Raw genomic sequence first — 19,788 nt, forward strand, 5'->3', positions numbered from 1 at the left:
CTATCTCTCATTGTCAAATAAATATCGTTTCTATAATTAATATTTATTGTATTCGATCTCTGTGGGTTTAATAGAACCGATATAACTAATTAAATATTCACAACTTTATTAAAGGATCGAAATAACATGTTTTTCTTTATTTTTGTTATTTCATTTTAAATAAAAAAAAAGTAATGTATTTTCATTGCAAATTATTCTGAGATATAAAAATGCTAAAGGAAACTTTCAATTGAAGTGAATAGAACCAGAGTGCCAGCCGCGCAACTAATTCGAGCGCGCGTTTAATCGAATTTTTGTTAAACCCCCCCGCCCCGCCAGAGCGGGCCGGCCATAGCCATGCGACAATTACTACGGGCAACGCCGTACGAGCGAGGGGCGCGCTGATTCCGGTACGTCAAAGATGGGTATTTGTATACTTTAGCCCGTGTGTACTTGCCGTGGCTGGTGAGTCGAGTTCTATAGACCCAGGGGGAGGAGGATGGGTGGGTACGGGTCGTCGGTAGCGGGACGTTCGGGTCAACTTTGTTTGCATTGGCCGTGCATGTTCTGTCGACTAGGGGGAAGACCGCTTCTTGATGCAAACTGCCCATTTGCAACTACAATCATCTCCACGTCGAATCGCGCGTCGGTCCTGGCCAGGTCCAACCTGATCGGGCACGGTCCACGCCAACGGCCCCGTGGACCTATCCCCGATTGACGTGTGGGCATATAACGCGGAGGTCGGCCGGGGATGTGTCTAGTGTATAAACCGACGTACATAGCTGGTGCAACGGTGCTTCAGTTGCTGCATAACAGAGTGAAAACAACGACCGACCGGGAACCAAAGGCTATACCAACGGACCGGACCGATCATGTAACCATCCTCCTGGCGCTTTCGTACCTCGAGGTATAGCGCCCTGAGGCCGCGTACGTGCATGAATTCAACGCCGTTCCCGGCTGCATCTCACCTCGCTCGTGTATTTTGACATCTCTCTCGTATTATTCGATTCGTCGCGGTTTTTCGAGTAGTCTGTTATTTCGCGCTCGCACCCAAGGCGATGAACCGGTCGGGCGATGGATAGATCGGCGCGAATTAGTTTGTTCAAACATTACTGTCTTGCACAAGTTTTATGAAATTCGGAATGTGACAAATTGTGCCTTGAAAAATGTAGCTGTGTACTTAAAAAAAAAAAAAAATATTTTAATTTTTATTTCGCAAATTGTTTATATTTTTAGATTGCAATTTCTAGAAAATAACATAAATGTATTGAATTAGTTTTGCATTTTATGATTAAAAAGGAAGACGTAATATTTATCTTCAAAAATATATATAGGAGAACTGTCAAAGATGAACAAAAGTTGGAAGAAATATTTTATGATACATGCTAAAATTCTTTTCACGAAGAATTAATATTTCGGGATTGTGAGTCAACGGGAAAATATTTAGATTCCTAGAAAAATGTCCGAGCGCGAATCTTTCCTATTCATCTAGGTTTCGTCGCGACGTCTTTCTGGTGCCGTCTGCCGCCTGCTAAGAAGACCGGGATGTGTTTCACCTGTTGCACGAATAGTCCAGGTAGCGATCCCTAGAAAGCAGCACGTCGACACGGCGGCGATCCCGACGGCCGAAAATGGCACGGACTCCGACTGAGTGGCATATAATAACGCGCTTCTGGATACGCTCTCGGATCCCGGTGCGCGTCCTCATTAGGGGATATGATAGATGCGGCGGCAGATAGTAGCCGCATGCCTCCTACAATATATATTCGTCGGCGAGGATGGAGTTCGGGGGAGTGAGGAAGAAACGAGGACTCACCTCCTTCCATTTCCAGCCCGAACTCCGTTCGGCGCGCGGACGGTTCTTCTTCGTCGCTCCTTTCTCCCCGCGGCTTCTCGCGGGGCTACCGGTCGGATGGCAGAGGCAGCGGCAATACGATTCCGCGTCCACGAGAGCGTCGACATTTCCATAATATTCAAATGTATAAAAGCGCGGGACTGAAGCCGTTGGAGAATGAAAAAGGTAGAGGCAGCGCGCCCAGCGAAGAAAAGAGATTCGTCGATACGAGAAGGACAGAGGCGGACGGAGGGAGGAAGGAAGAAAGAAAGGAAGAGACCGGGAGGAAAAAGACGGAAGAGAGAAGCAAGGGAAGAAAGGGACGAGAGCGAGAAAGGTTGAGAGAAGGGAAAGGAAGAAATGAGTAGAGAGGGCTAGAGAAGTGAAAGAACGAGCGGGGGAAAAAGAGGAGAAGCGGGTACGAAGTGGCGAAGAGGAATTGGGAGGTGCGGTGTGCGGTACACACGACGTGGTATGCCGTGACTCTTCGGCGTGGCCATGCCGCGGTACCGGCTTGCGGACCAGCGGACCTCGGCACGGCACGGCGCGACGCGGCGCGGCTCGGCTCGGCGTGGCGCGACGCGGCGCGGTGTGCCACGCCGTGGTGTTGCCGGCTGACATATTTATCGGCGGCCGCGCCACCTGCAACCGGCTCCGCGGCATCCGTACAGAGCGGTGTTTTGCCCATTTGTATCCCCGATTCGCCGCCCGGCCGATCCAACGACAGCCCAGTTTATCCGTTCTCGCTCTATCGCGCTTCTCTTCGCCTCCTTCGTCCCCGTCGCTCTCACACCTTTCTTTCAACCTCGTCTCCTCCTCCTCCCTCCTCCTCTGCTGCCGCGCTTTCTGTCTCCGCTCCCGCTATCACTGTCCGCGCAATGCCGCTAAAGCGGCCGAGGGTTGTTCTTTCCGACGTCGAGCAGCAGAAACCAACTATAGAGAGATGACATATTAGCTATTGGTTACCAGCCACCGCGATGGTCTTATCTTTTCTGATGCATTATAATCTGAAACACAACAAGAATTCGTGATGATAAGCTATGAAGAGACTAATCGATGGTCAAGCTATTTAAAATAATCGATGAAAGTAAAATAATTAGTAAATTACTCATGAGATAAACGCAAAAAGTTATATTTTTAGTTCCTGATTGATTTTCAGTCAGACGTAATAGCTAGAATATCTCGAATTTTGACTGGAAATAAACTATTAATTTACTATTTCGTGATTTAGTTATTGGTTAAGACATTTTTTCTGGCAGCGTTTTTTATTAAAAGCTAAAATTCTTTTTCTATTTTTTGGGCCAATAACTATATCCAAGTTAAGAATGAGCAAAAAATATCGACTTAATGTATTAAATACATTTTCTTTTGTATATCTTTAAATGTTTATAGCATAGAGCGATAAAAAAATGTGCACATTAAAATATTATGATACTTTTTGTATAACATGATGAATCGTGCTGTTCAAGCCGTTAAAAGAGTTAGCCGTTACAACGAGGCCAGGGAATACGCAAGAACGAAGCTTACAATGCGCGTATAAATAAATGGATTAGTTGCGCGAAGGTTAATCCGCGCTCTTCCAGTGCACAGTGCGCGAGCAACGGGAAGATGATGTACCGCATGCCAGCATGTCGCGCAGCCACGACGTTCACTGTGCGCACCGTTAGTATCAGTGACGATCATAAATTTCAGTGTATTCGAGCAGTTATAATTCTCCTCTCCTCGATATACGTGTCCCCCTTTCTTCTCCTCGGTCAGCCGAAGGAACGGTATACTATACTATGATGTATGTATATATCTCGCGGCCCTAAACGGCCCATTGTTCGCGACATTGTCTTGACGAATTTGTACATAACGGCAGCACTCGGGCTTTATATCCACGGCCTTAACGATGACAAAAGGAGAAATTGTCCCGACAGAAACGGATAGAAGTTTCAAAGAATTTATTCGCGATTAATTTATTTTGTGAAACTGATAACACTTTTAATTGATTATTATCGTGTAATATCGTTCGTGTCTTAACAAACTTTCTGTTCTTATAATACCTAATTTGTTGAAAATAATAAATATTAAACGCATCATTATAATTGTATTAGATAATAAATAAAGGTAACGGCAATATATATGTGCTACTATCCACGTACATATAAATCTTACTCTGATTTTATAAATGATCATCGAGTGCGTCTTAACAGATTGCTTTGAACTGACCATCAGCACGCGGATGCCGCGACTGAATTCCCTTTCTTCTTTATTCGAAGCCGCCCGATACAAGCGGATATTGTTTGATTCTAAAATAATAGCTCACCGTAGGACATCGTAACATGAAGGATTCCGTGGAATTTCGCGACTCCCAACCTTCTCGAACGGTCCGCTGGCCGGGACCAAATCTTCCTCCCCAAACTCGGGAGCTCAAGTTCCCGCGTGTGTGCCTCCTATTATTTTTAATGCTGTAACGTATACCGTGGATTGTTGTATCTAGAGGAGGAGGAGAAAGAAAGAGAGAGAGAGAGAGAGAGGGGGGGAGAGGTGGAAGAAAGGTGGAAGAAAAGAGTGAAAGAGCGAAAGAGCGAGAGAAAAGGGATGGAAAGGAGAAATAAAATGGAGAGAATGTCGGATGTCGAACCTGGCGCGGATTTACGGGGCGCTTTGTAACACCGCCTTCCTCAATTCAGCAATATACCTAGCCTTTTCCCCTTTTCGTTCCACGTGACTCTCACTCTCCCACGAGGGGAACACGAGAGGAAGGATCTGCCAACGACCGTACGTGTATCTTCGCTACCTTCATGCTCATTAACCCTTTCTACCCGCAAACTAAATACTTTCGCCTTCCGAGCTTGGCTTCCCTCGCCTTAAGCGTACCGGAATTTTCACGCTTTATGTTTTATGTCTACTATTGAGTCACCGATTATACACGATTATTCGTGACTGTACGTGAAGACCGCAAGTATATTCCAAGTTTCTCACATCTATCCTGTATACTATTTTAATTTGTAACTCTTTTTTAAAATTGTGAATTTACTTTAAAGTATTTCAATAACGTTTAATACAAAAACGTGAAAATTGTTTATTAATTATAATATGGTACAATGATGTATAAATTAAATGACGTCAATGCGCGCACATGCATCGTTATATATACCTTTCTTTTGTATAATAATTTTAATAACGCGTTAATCACGTTTAAAATCTTTCGTTGTCTTCTCTAAGTCTTCTCTATTGTACCATATCGGTAATAAATGCTCACCGATAAAAGATGAAAATTTTTTGCATTTTCCAAGTGGTCGCGCTTGACATGTCCTTTATAATAGATATGAGAGAAACGTTCGCGCTCGCGCCTATCTGTCGCAACGCGCTCGCGTACATATCACCTGCAAGGACAGTTGCAGTTTTTCGCCATAAATGGAACTGGAGCACGCGCCATATGAGAAACGTTTATGGATTACAAAATCGCAAACGAAGCCTAACCAGATTTGAAACCGCTTCTACATAAGCAGAGGTCTCGCCTCGTGAAAAACATTGGTCGTACCGACTCTTACCTCTCGCGCTTGTCTCTGGAATCCAGAAGTGTAATGACACGAGTAATTGGGCCTTAGAAACGGAATCTCACTGGCCGTTTTTATTATACCGGCAAAAAAAACCCTTCTGCAGGCGGCTCTTTTGTTAGTAACTAATGTGCATTCTTCACAATGTGCGCAATGTAGACTTGAGCAAAGACGCTGTTGCATTTCTTTTTCCTTAAAATAAATTGCAGTTTCATTGACAAAAGCACGTCGATTTCCAAGTATGTGCGAATAAATATAAATTTATTTGACACAGCAACATAGAACCAAATATAATCAGCAGTTGTAATTTGTAATATTTGTGCGTTTTTCTTTCTGCATTATATTTGTATTGTATCAAGTGTGTGTTTCTCTATTTCTATATTTATTACAATTTCGTTTATCAGATATATTATAGCAAGGGGGCATAACTCCATTAGTATATTGCAAATGTATCATAGATCGCATCCTGAACTTCCAATCTCGGCTAATTCCATCCAATTATATACCTTCGACAAATAAATGGATGATTCTTGAATGCAACTGCCCCCACGGTGAGCTGTCTCAAGAGGCCTCATTAACTGCAGTCTGTTCAATTATATAATAATAAGCTAATAATAATTGCATTGCCGTTGCATCGGTTCATTGAACGACGAGAGTAGACGAATAAATTAAGGACTAACTTCCCTCTTACAATACCCTCATCCAGACTGCACGATATATTGCATCAGATCTGATCTCGAATGCATTTTGACCACTTCAATAGCGGCAGTTAATTCGCGCGTACACGCACACGAATGTATTACAAAGATCTTGCACGTCGCAAATAAAACAATAACGTTGATTTAAAAAATTCATTTTATTTTCTTTGGGAAATACAATGACAAAATAATCGTAATTTAAATGTTACGTATAAACTGTACATTATTGCAATGTACAAGGATGATCTCACGATTTTTAGCGAATAAGTGTATCTCTGACCTAAATCTTCCACTGCGGAAATGAAAGCTCTTTCAGGGATGACCTTAGAAAACACTATCCATTCAATCTCGGTAAAAGATCAATTACATAAATAGCGTCCAAAGGAGCCGCAATGCTACTTTGATTTACACGTATATATATGCACGTTCTCGTGCATTGTAATTTTTAATGCGACCGCGCATACTTTGATTTACAACGTCGTCCATGGTATTTCCATAATTTATGTGAAAATACGACGCTGCCGTGATTTATGGATTTCGATGTTCACGATTGCGATGAATATAGATGCTCCTACTGATCATTCGAGATTGCAAGTATCCTCTCGTGGACATTCACGTAATACGAAATTAATTATTACCCAAGAGGTAAGAAATCTTATTGCGACATTAATGGAACGAATTAAATTAATCTGTGATAAATAAATGTAGATATAACTATAATGAATTCATATATTGATTCATAATGATTTGTATTAATTCTTATTGATTAATCACAAACATATATCTATAATAAATTTTCATTAACGTTATCCGTTATTCAGTATCATCGATGCGTAGCGATTAAAATAATCGTCGCAGATATTTTATGCCAATTTCCTTCACCGAGCTTCGCAGTTTATGGAAAATCTGCGATTTTTAATATATTGACTTGCATGCAGCCGATCCCGCGGGAGTGATTTATACAACGGTGTTTGTTAGCGGCCTTTGTCTATTTGCAATTCATGTACCATCAGCATCGGGGACGTTTATCACCTTCATAAATTTCGATCCTACTGACGCAAAACACATTTATCATCATATCGTTGATTTCATAATGTTGCGTTGAGAAGGTAACGTTACATGAGAGCGCGCTTAGGTTTTCTTTAATCGTAGATCAAGCCGGTCTCATTAAGCCGTATTTAGCGACGCCGATGCGGACTCCCAATAAAGACGAGATCTTTTAAGCCCACAGTATTCCCGGTATTAGACTCGCGTGCGAGTGACCTCGAAAACGGATTTTCTTTCTGGCAATTAATATTTATCGTGTGTCTTTATATCAATCCTTGTGTAAATTGATTAAGACTAAAAACGGTGGCAATAGAGTGATAACTGCAAATAAAGCGACGTGTCAGGAATATTTATATTTAACTCGTCTTAAAGATAGTAATCGTTTCATCAGCATTTGAGAAAGAGAGAGAGAGAGAGAGAGAGAGAGAGAGAGAGAGGGATAATTACCAAATCAATATTAGCTAACGCTATTTATTTAGTTACAGCAGCAATAAAGCATTTACATAAATGTTTGAGATAATTAAAGTCACACACGGTTTTGTTTTATTTTCAGATATTTTATAAACACGTAATTGTCGGCGCGAAACATTTGTTGCTGACCAAACAGGAATAACAGGCAGAAATGCAAGCGGTGTGAATCCAACTTTAAAGTCCGTGACTTGTATCGGTGATACAACGATTGATTTGCGAACCCCTATAGAATCATGAAGTCATACATACTCACACGGCCGCGCACGATCGATACAAGAAAATGATATAAACGATCTCCCTCGCTGTGGCAAGCGGATATCGCGGCTCCCGGTCAAACGTTAACTGGTAGCATGCGAACGGTTATGCTAATTTCTACGTCTCAACGTTAATATCGAATATTTATGATCGTTCAACGTATGACTTACGTTTATTACTTTCACCTACCCGATATACCGATAGTTCAAGACTGCACATGCCGGTTGTATTGAAACTGTTACGAAACTATTGCAGCACGTATCGGTGGACAAAGCTTGCTTCTCATGCCTTTCATCGGTACATTTCCATTGTACTCTTCATTGATTGCGTTGACGATCTGAAATTATTTATTATTATATTATGTCATAATACACTAGAACTGAACAATAGAACGTGGTAAATATAAGAGAAGGTCTGAGAAATCTGCAGTATACTTTATATAATTTCATTCACAAACGAATATGTTATTTGTCGGAATATGTTTTTACCCGACCAAGACTTGTATAGAATTATTTATTATACGATAGCTAATTTGAGGAAAATCGATGTGTATCTCTGAGAAAGAGAAGATATATAAAATGGATATTAATTATATATATATATATATATATATATATCATGGTTTTATATAAGAACAACCTCAAAGCGAGATCTTCTTACAAGATATTATTCAGAAACGTAAACCACAAACTTCCTCGAAGGATTTTAATATCTTTATGCAATACAACATTTTATTTGTTCAACATGTATCTTTCACTATATATAATTTAATTATTAGTATCACAGTACTGTATAATTGCAATATGAAGATTATTAGAAACAGTAATTTGATATTTACGATTTAACATATTAATAGTTAATGACTGAACTGTATTAAATTGCGAATTCACATAAAAATTCGAAGAAATCGCAAGTTTGAGAAAAACCCATTTTAAAAGTTTGGGATTTATTTTTTGCATAACTATAGAAAACTGTAGAGATAAAAGATCGCTAAGTCGTTTAATGGGAATATAAAAATTCGTAAATCTTTATCCGCGTTTCCCGGATATTTCGCCAGGCGGTCAGGAGTGGGCGCGGTTATTTTTTAACATTCTGCACCTTTATTCGAGTCAAACATCGGACGGAGACGCCCGAGAGAGAGCCGAAACTTTTCCAATTTAAAGTTTTCGTCGGCCCTGACTTTCACGCTGCTGCAGACCAAACGGGGTATCTTTATTGCACTCAACAACGTTGCGTACCTCCCCGCCGTACTCAGGATACTCTAACACTATACCCGCTAAACCCGTACATAGAATTCGTGTTTGTGTAAACACACGTCCTATCACCATTTTTCTTTTCGACCCTTTCTCACAAAGCTTTATCGAACGTCATTACTGTACAGGTAAACCTGCGGTGACCTTTCGGTGCCATGGGTATTAATTAACTTCTAAGCTATTGGCATAGAAAATAATGCAAAGTGTCTACCAATTGTTAATAAAGAAAGTTATATAAAGTCGTTTATACTTATCGTACTTAGTTATCAAAAAATATCCCGGTTATTGTATTTAATCAGTTATTACTGTAATACAAATGTTCGTTTCACATATTTGAAAAAGCGTATACCGATACTGTTCTGGGAAAAAGTTTTTCAACGATTTTCGTGTCCAGTTATACCCTCTCCCCCTCCCGTCGTCACTCTCAGTGTGAAAGCAGCTTAAGAACCGGTGGTTAAGCTTTTCTGGTAATTAAGTGAGGCTTATGTCGGCACTGCGAGGGTGGCTGTGGTAACCTTAGAGGTTAATAACTCAGGGGAGGTTGGCCGCCCCGTGTGCAACTGGCGAATATGATATTGTTATGGGGTCTGAACGCGGGTCTACGGGGGTCCGGACTGCCACGGGCAGGAAAGAGGAAGGGAGAGAGAGCGAGCGAGAGGGAACAAGTCGGGGTAAGGCGAGAGAATGAGAGAGGTACCAGGTACCTAGCACCAACCGTCCGTGCTGTGAACTCTACACCAGCTGATTAGGCTCGTGCCAGGCGTTATTAATCCGCTAACTCACCCCCACCTGACCTCTAACGAGCAGAACTATCTGCGCTACACGTGCATACGTCGTTACGGTTCTCCGCCACTGGTTCTCACGTGCGGATACGAGCTCCTTAAATGAACTTCGACTTCCGTTCGATTAAATTTGACTTTGGTCAAAGTGATTGCTTCAACAAACTGTATCCATTAAAGCCAATTTTGACTATCTTAACTTGCTATACGGGCGAAGCGGATCTTTTTAAGTATAATATCCACAATATGTAAACTTTGTAATCTTTTGGCTTCATTTCTTTGTTAACGTCAAATCCATAGAAATATTATGTGTTATAGGAAACAAAGTACGTGAAAAGTGTTGCAAAAGATTTGTGCAATATATATCAGGTTTGTGAAATGTACACGCGTGGATCTTCGAAAAATGAGATGCGCAATGAAATGTAGAAAATGCATATCATAAATCTTAAAGAATTTTTTGTTTATATTATAAAATATTTTGTTACGTTCACAGTGTCTTATAAAACACAGTCCAGAATAAAGATACTTTAGTGATTACTTTTGCATGAATGTTTTTATATTTTTTATATAGCATTTTTTAATTTGCAGATTAAATAATTACAAATTAATGTGCAGCGAGTTTATTATAAATGACAGAGTTTATACAAGAGAACCACTGGCGGAGAATGCGTTGTGCGCGTCCGACGTAATATTAGCAATGAAGACCTTATAATCACCTGCCCTTTGCGCGTGACTGTGATGAAGATATCTGCAATCTTGCTGTATAATTACAATTCTCAAATACATTTCTTTAACTTATATCGCGCTAGAACTTTTTTAAATTTACTTCTTTTTATTTATGCGAAGTTTTGTATATGAATCACGCTTATCTCTTTTTGCACAAAATGCAAATGTGCACTGATATGTCCAATAATTTAAAATGTTTACACATAAGAATACTTTTTCTTTTCATTTGCAGGATAGCTTGAATCGTTATATAAACAATCGACTTCTTTAGTATGGAGAATTTTAAAAGTTGCGTAGAATATCGTGAAATAGTATTCCGCTGGATCTCCGATGGCTCCGGGATGACGCGAGATGCTGGATTCGGACGGTATTGATTTGCGTGGTCAATGATATCGAGTTTCCGGTGAAAATATTGCTGGTCGATAGTGTTCTGCTTTATGAGGTGTGTAATGACACCGTACGGGAACAGAAAACCCAGAGGAGACGTAAAAACGGCACATCGTATGCAGTTTCACCGGGCGGTGCGAGATAGTGGGAGAAAGAGAGAGAGGGAAAGAGAGACAGATGGAAAATGGAATGTCGAGTAAGCGAGAAATGGAGAGAAAAAGAGAGAGATTTCGAGAGATCGGAGAGAGAGAGCGCGCTAGGTTATTGGACGAGCAGCAATCATAAAATTTCCACCCTCCTGTACGAGGGATACCACGGGTCGAATTTGACTGCGACACGTACACGCCAGGCGGGCACCACGCGCGCGTGTACGTAGATATGTATAAGGGATCGTTCGGGTTATAAAATGTTCTGCAAACTAGATATGTTGTCAGCGGTTTACATAAGGCCGCCACCCACGCGCGTCTGTCCGCTGGTCGAATTTAAAAGGTACGCCGTGTTCTTTACATTTACATTTACACGAGATTTTCGTTGGCATTTTCAGCGCGTTAGGCGTTAACTTTTCCTATCTTGGAGTACGTACGAATTCAATTTTCGGTTACGACGCGCTGCCGTATAATGTATACGCTTCCCGCGAGCAAAGATATGTGTGTATGCGTGTTACTCATACGTATATTTGTGAAATTATCGAGCCAATTCTTATAATACACTTTTACACGATAGTTCACGTATGTATGTAGTTATCAGTTATACAAAGGAATTAATACATGGATATTTAAAAATATTGAATATTGGATATATTTTTAAAGCGAAATAAAATCTTATAACTACATATTGGAAAGCCTTCTCCATATTTCAAATTCTGTAAGTGTAACATTATTCTTTTGAATTATCGTAGAGTCTTATCTTTATCGCGAACATTTCAATAATGTATTTCTGGGGAAAAAATGAAAGGTTTGACTCGCTTTTAACATTTTGTGTCACACAAGAATATTTATCATAAACCGGAAACACGAATATTATACTGGTGTAGTAAAGTCACGGGCTATTTTCGCTATCTACACCAGCTTTGTAGCGCGTCTCGCTGAAATAGCCAATATTATGGAATTCTTTCGTAGTCGTGGACATTCGCGAATTCGTATCTGATATGTCAGAGTTATGCGTTATTGCCCGTGGCCTCCCTCTTCCCCGTCTGTCTGCGAATGCGATTGGATATCGCATAGCTATTCCTGACGAAAAAATCCGCCTGCTACGCGTATGCTATGCTACTGCCAACGGCATTGCATAAACATTAGGAATGTATCTTCGATCTCCGGCGACCGTAAGATAGTAGCACGACACCCACGTTCCTGAAATCGAAAAAACCCAATGGACGCTTCACCGTTTGACCGTTACCACGTCCGCGAGAGACAACGGGAACGTGAAGGGAATATAATGCGAACGCGGCGTGCGCGGGATTATAGGCATAATCGTTCGTCGACTATGGCAACGTGAACGTTTCAGTTGCGTACATATCAACCGCGCGATGTTAACTCGACTGTGAACGATTCTTTCGAGATTAACACGATTGTATTGTTTCAAAAATTCCCACAAGTTAAACACCTTATAAATAGATGAAAATTAATATGTTTGTGATAAAATATTTTTTTTAATAGACTATATAATAGCATAAAATGCGTTTCGTAGCGATATTTATTTATTCAAATATGTTCAACAATTAGGGAGCATCTTAATTTTAATACTTATAAGAAAATTGAAAAAAAAATTTTATGAGTTCAAAATTATTTACTTTATTATAACAATGTTAGGAATAAAGTGTATTTTTTAACTCGTGTATCTTTTTGTAATTACGCGGAACTCGTGGGCATATATACTTTAATTTACTCTTTATCTCAATATCATGCGCGACCGATTACCGATGAATACATTCATATATAGATGCGGGTCGCAGGGGTCGCGGCGCAGTCACGCATACACATATATGATTTGAAGAGAATCGTGGGTCGAAATCGCGCGGACAATGAAGCGCACGGGCGCTCACGTTTCCTAACAACACTCGCCCAATTTCACTCAAACAGAAGCCGATTAATTCACGGCGTCCAATTTAATCCGTTCTCCCGGCTCGATCGGCGACGAAGGAAGGTCGCCGATGGAAAAGCATCGTAGTTATCGCGGGGGCCCCCTCGTCTCCCGTTCAGGACCCTCCATGGCATGGGTGGTTTCCATACGCCGATCCATTATACATATTTTAAACTGTCAATCTCTCCGCGGCGATTGCCATTCGGATTGGCCGCGCGGATTAGGCGGAAAGGGTCAGGTTGGATTGCTATAGGGACAACAATGAGACCCTACAAAAGACGCGGAATATTAGGGAGCAACGTAGACTATCGACAGACTGCCCTACCGTTCAGCAACCTCGCCATCGCCGCTCTCTTGCTTCAACTTCGATTTCCTTTCCTCCGCCCGATCTTCCTTTCTCCGCGCCTCGTCATTAATGCGTATCAAATCGCGCGGAGTGAATCCTTGATGATGCGTGACATGCGACGACCGGAGAGAGAGTGCCCGCGACTTTTTCTAGTACAAATTTAACAGTAGAACAACCACGACATCATTTTTTGTGTGTAACATACATTTTGTATCTGTGAATACCTGTTTCTTTTTTTTTCCGAGAATTTTTCACGTTCGTACAACAGTTCTGTCAGATTTTTTTAAAAATAAGTTGTCAAAAAAATTCTACATTGAATAAAACGGATGCAGTCATTATTTCCGTTAATATAATTTACTCTACTGTACAAAATAATATTGTCTGTTTTCTCAAAAATAATATCTTGGAATAACGCTGTTTTTTAAACAATCAATTTAATTAATTTTTTGTCCGTTAGTCGTTGGTTGCAAGTAAGAAAAGCTGTTTACGAAGTTCTGCAACGAGATAGACGGACGAAAGCACCTAATGCATACCTCGCCTCATAGTGCAGAGAGCACGAATGCTGTTTCGCACTGCGCTCGCACTGCTGGCTCGGGGTCCGTTGTCGTTTCGCAGTCATCTCACCGATCTGCCCCTAAGTCAGAGTGACTCCGGAGTCTCTACGGCTCTTATATACGTGCGTGAGATCACGCGCGATCTTGTTCCCTGCATTTATGCCTAAGGCCCCGAAGGCTTCCACGCTTTTTTCTCTACTCCTTTCGCATGCCCGCTCTTCCTGCTCTCGCACTCAAATGGAATCGTTTTCTTGTCACGCACGGTCGTTAAAGTTAATTTAAAACTGGAGCGTTGTTATTATTATATGAGTTTTAGCATTAAAAGCTGCTTATTGATATCCGTTATCAAACAGGTCTGTAAAATATATTCAAAGAATAAAAGCAATGCCATTTTCTACAAAGTTGTGAAAATTCTTAATGGAATAGAACAGAAAATAGCATCTCGCGATATAAAATCTGTTACAATCTGTCCTGCATTTTCCTCCGAATTCTTAAAGAAAAATGCACTTTCTGACATAATTAAACACACATAAAATTTATATTAAAAAATATTATATTGATGGATCAATGATATATAAATTCAAATTTTTTCATTTTATGCTTTCAACAATTTCAAAGTATAAACTTAACCTTGGAAGAATTATTAAATAAAAAATATGTCTCAAAAATTGAAAAAGATTAATTGTATACAACATATATGTTTCGTATCTTGTAATTGTAATCTTCGTTAAACGGTTCAAATCTAAGATATCTCAATAACACCATCAGCGATTTATAACACTTTGCATCACATCATCATCATCGTCATCGATATCGCTTGGTTATAGCTAACGCCTGTTTGCCGGCGTCTGTCCGGTCTGTCATTGATGGATCTCTTCAGGCCTTTCTGCCGATCATTAATAATTCATCTGTCATCATCCTCAGTAGCTGTCGTAATAATGGTAGCGGGACTGCCAGTAGCAGCGGGTAACAACCGGCGGTGTTCATATCTAGGAATCGAATCCTAAGCCTCTTGTCGTCCACTGCGAGAGAGAGAGAGAGAGAGAGAGAGAGAGAGAGAGCCCAGCCTTCAGTAGCCTTCTCCACTTCACTTATTTGCATATAAAAGCATTCTTTCGCTTTGCGAACTCTTGCGATCGTCGTAATCGCGTAACTGTATAAGTCCTTGTTTGATAGAGCCTGCCAATATTCTGGCGAATTCATGATCTGCCGATGCGCATGATACGTAACTTTTTATCGGATTCTTTAGCTGTAAGCACTTGTTACATATTAATGTGTCTTTTTTAATTTTATTTTTCTACATAATTTATGTGAAGACTTATATAGAAATCATATTGCGTTATACGCGTTACGTTACATATTTATATATACGAGTTCTTGTCGCGCGTAATTTAAGTTGCACTATACAGATAACGCCAGTCACATAAATAATAAGTGGATACGAAACAACACAAAATATATTACCTCTCTGTCTCGTAATTCATAATGTTTACCTCGCTAACAATTCATACGAGATATATAGAGATATATACGTGAGCGTAAGGGTCTTTCTGATGGAAACCTGATATCTTTGAAAAATAAATCAACTCGTTTCAAGCGGTATAATTTTCATATCGCCGTATTGTTTATTGCATCATACATGCTAGCGTTGCGAGAGACACGAATATATAGATAGAATTTTAATGGTATATAATTTATGGCTGTTTTACATTAAAAATACGCGCGGTATTTTCTCCTTCGATAACACAATCGGCATTCCTAACTCAATGATTAATTTTAATGAGACGCGCCGACATGTAGCACGCTTTCAATTTCAAGCGACATCCGACAGTTTTAAGGAACATCCGACGAGGATCCTAATCGCGTTTGATCAATCATAAAAATTTAATTTGAGAGATTCGAACGTAATTTACGCGAAATCATTCATAAATCGACGATAATTATTGCGTCGTGTGTCAGGCGCGGTCCGAGATGTTTCGATGTTACGCGAGCCCCGTAACCCGGGCTTTACGTAATTGCGACCGAGCGCGATAGCTCGGTCAGCGTAGGTTCGTCAATAACTCGGATGCTATTAACATTCCTGTCCCGCCGAGTTAAGTCAGGTTAGTTACCAGGTTAACCTTACAAAACTGCTCGGGTCAGTCTTGAACAAGCCTGTAGGTCGGTACGTATGTGGAAAGACCTCTCACGGCCTCCGGGCGATGAAGCCGCCCATGAATTTCGGCTAATGAGAACATTTGGAGATACGTCAGTTCCAGTATGCTAATGGCCATACAGATGCCGATACAATTTCAAGATGAATCTGTCTCCATCTTTCTTCCTCTTCCTCTCTCTCGTTCGCTGTTCGATGTATATTCCTCCCCCTCGTATACCCCCGTACATCCTTCCATCTACCCTCCCTGTACCGCCGAACCGTTCCTATATTATAGCTGTCCACTGTATATATCTCTACTTTGTGTGTGGTTATATCTTCCATAGGGACAACGGTCCGGCGCGTATACTTTATGCAAATAAATGTATATTCTCTCTAATTAAACGCGGCCGGTCGCTAAGAAACTGTCGCACGTGCAATGAAGTCTCTCAGCTGCAACGAGTGATCGATAGTACCTCCATTTCTGACATCGCACTTTGAAATGTTTGGGGAGGATTTCATTACGGAGAAACTGGAACAATGCAGGCACCTAAGCACCTTTTGTTTCATATAGAAACTGAGATAAATAAAGGAATAATATTCTTTTATTTGAATGTTTTCTCTTGAAGACACGTAGATCTCGATATTTTACATAATGTATTACATAATATATACTTTGATTGCAAAATTGTGAAATAACTAAGGCATTAGAATATTAAACAATTTAAATATTTATCACCTATTTGACTAAATTATTAAAATCTTGTGTGTAGAAAGTAATATCTTTGAATTTTCTGTTAGCTAATAATTTAAAGGCCTTATCAAGATTGGTTGAGTTTTTATTGCGACCGGACGACAAATATATATGTTCATAAAGGCGTAAATCAACTCGATATTGATTTTTTATACTGATTCATGGTAACATTAAATTTAAAAGTTAATGTGATTTCTTATTTGTGACGAAACTTTATGCAAGTTAGTGACAGAAGCTAACCCGCAAGAGAAGTATTACTATATAAAAGATTATTAAATTCGATAGGAGAGATTTGAAAGTGTGAACGTGGAATTTCGTTTAGATCGTATCTGGTCGTGGTAGTCCTCTCGGCGATTCTTTTTCGGTTTTGGGGAAAGTATGTCGGGATAAAAAAATAAATTAAAAAAACAATCGTCGACCTTGCGAACATCGAATGAATCGGTTAAATTTAGAATCTTCATATTTTCAAGATGAGATGAAATATTATAGTTTCTCTTCTCTCTCTTTTAGAAGGAAATGTACTGACGGAGAGTATGTTGCGTAAAAAAAAAACAAGCAAGCGGCTGTCGTAAATTACATCCAATTCTAGATCGTAAAACCGAATGTTATGGTCTACCACCTTGACGACACCGATTGCCGGCGAATAGTCCTCTTATAAATTATAACTGATCGCGCGTCCATACAATGTCTTTCTGAAGCTTCTTAAGTTGAAGTACTATATCCTTTGAGATGAAATATCAATGACAATGACCGTTTTGCTTCCGATGCAATCATTATATAAATTATAAATGATTTGTTCGTTACATTTTACACTAAATGCTTTAATAACATAGTATATAAATTCCTAATCACCATTAATATACTATATTAATAATTGTATAACACACCTTGATAAATAAAGATATGCTAGAAAAGAGCGAGAGAGAGAGAGAGAGAGAGAGAGAGAGAGAGTGAGAGAGGAAAAAAATAAAAATTCCTGAAAAATTGAATTATTAATCTCTCCGCATTTCTTGCATCCGCGTGCATATTTATTAACTGATTTAATTAACTAGTTAAATATATTAATATTAATATTATAAATATGTAGCAAGAATTTTGTAATACACATTATGTTAATTATAATGGTATTGAGTAATAATGATAACACACACACACACACACACACACACACACACACATTATGCAACACGTTATTAAAATATTCGAGATTCGTTTTGGACATTTACTACTTTGCATCACATTCTCAATAGGAGAATCGGCGAAGTTAAAATGTTAAAACCCGAAGAGTTTTGTGAAGTGTGAATTATAAGAAATGGCTTCTTAGCATAGGAAAGCGCTTGGGACAAGGGCAAACCCTGTTTTTTAAACACTTTATTCATATTTGTTTGTCTCCGGCTTTTAACGGAAAACCTTCGTGTCGAATAAATCGACGTCGAATGAATCTTACTTTCACCAACTTCACGATACTTCCATCACGCGTAATATTTTCATATATCGTTATCGCTATATACATACAGTTTTTCACGCAATTCCGCGAGGCCGTAAAGCATCGCCAAAGTCCGTATAAACCCGATCTTTACATTACCGAGGCGTAACGTCCGCCTTTATCGCGATTTGTAAAGTTGAAGTGTTACGAGGAGCGTACAGAGAAGGGTCCGGCAATAAGAGCAAAGTCGCGTCGGTCGTAAACTCATGCGAACCTTTAACGTAGCCCCAGACATTGAGTCTCTTTCTATTGGCTGCACGACGCTCCTCGCAATGACGTAACGCGGATGAGGCGCTAATCCACGGCATCGTAAAAGGCCGCTTCGTTCCCCGATTGAAAAATTAATTATAGTAAATAAAACTAAACGAAACGGGCCGTAAACTCAATGAAATTTAAATTGGAAGCGCACAGCTGTGTCTTTTATCGCTAAGATCAAAATCGCATCATGTTCCCTTTATTTTATTGCACGTGATGTGCTATGCTTGCTTATTATCAATATTTCATGATAAAAGCTAAGAATAAATATTAAAGTTAAAGATAAAAATTATTAAACATATAAATCGATAGTAATATATGGTAAAACAAAAAGCAAATAGATTGATAATATACTAATGATAACATTATACGTTTCAGATAAAATTATTCAACGAGCATTTATCTTAAATTATAACTTATGTACATATATGATATCGCAAACCTAAATTGAAAAGAAAAGATTAATTTTTCGAGTCTAAATTTTGAAAACAGCTTACATAACAGTCAATAATAATAACAAATGTGTGTAAATATAATAACTACAAATATATATCTTGAAAATTTTCATTTCGTGCGTGACTTGGTTGACAGTTGTATCATCTCTGGCAAGATTATTAATGGCTGCAAGACTAGAAGGATCTTTGGATTTGTTCTGTCATGATAATCAATTAGGGATTTCGTGTTGATATACGTCTAGTTCATCATGTAGCTGATAGTTCTTAGCATGCTTGACTTACAGCTTCTCTTGTCGCGCTTGTATTTATTTCTAGTCTCGCGCGGCTCTCATGCCATCACATAAGATGATGGATACTCGAGAGAAGACAGCCAGCACGTTACTCCACAACCTAAATACTTATCTAAGAGCAACTTTATGGAACTTTCTCTTTCCACAAAATATTTATTCGTCGTAGCACGTTGTAGCAAGCTTTAATCTAAAAATATTCCGTTTTAACGAGAGAAATAAAAAAACTAATGTCTTATTCTTTCTAAAGAGAGACTAGTATCTTGGACTTTCTACTTAGATCGAGTTTGATCGGTTGCTCAATATCAGATACAGTATAATTGCGTCATAAAAAATGTATAGACTATCAAGTTAAAAAGTGCGTTGTAACCCTAATAGCGTATGCCTAATTATAATTTAGAAATTAGGAGTTTACAGAAAAAGTCTGTCGATTTGAAAATTTAACAAACATTTTGAAACGCGTAATC

General features: G+C 39.4%; 2 protein-coding genes across 6 annotated transcripts in view; one reads left to right on the top strand and one right to left on the bottom strand.

Moving 5' to 3' along the window:
• Positions 1-19,788, top strand: part of LOC143900272 (uncharacterized) — a 227,408-nt gene that overhangs the window by 118,242 nt on the left and 89,378 nt on the right. The gene's annotated exons all lie outside the window — the stretch shown is intronic.
• Positions 7,656-19,788, bottom strand: part of LOC143900269 (18S rRNA (guanine-N(7))-methyltransferase) — a 166,205-nt gene continuing 154,072 nt past the window's right edge. Inside the window, exon 9 of the transcript XR_013257735.1 lies at positions 7,656-8,166. The gene's annotated coding sequence lies outside the window, so the exon portion shown is untranslated. The remainder of the gene's footprint in view (positions 8,167-19,788) is intronic.

Source organism: Temnothorax americanus, unplaced genomic scaffold (assembly GCF_048541705.1).
Source record: "Temnothorax americanus isolate GAGA-0224 unplaced genomic scaffold, ASM4854170v1 Scaffold3, whole genome shotgun sequence".
NCBI lineage: Eukaryota > Metazoa > Arthropoda > Insecta > Hymenoptera > Formicidae > Temnothorax > Temnothorax americanus.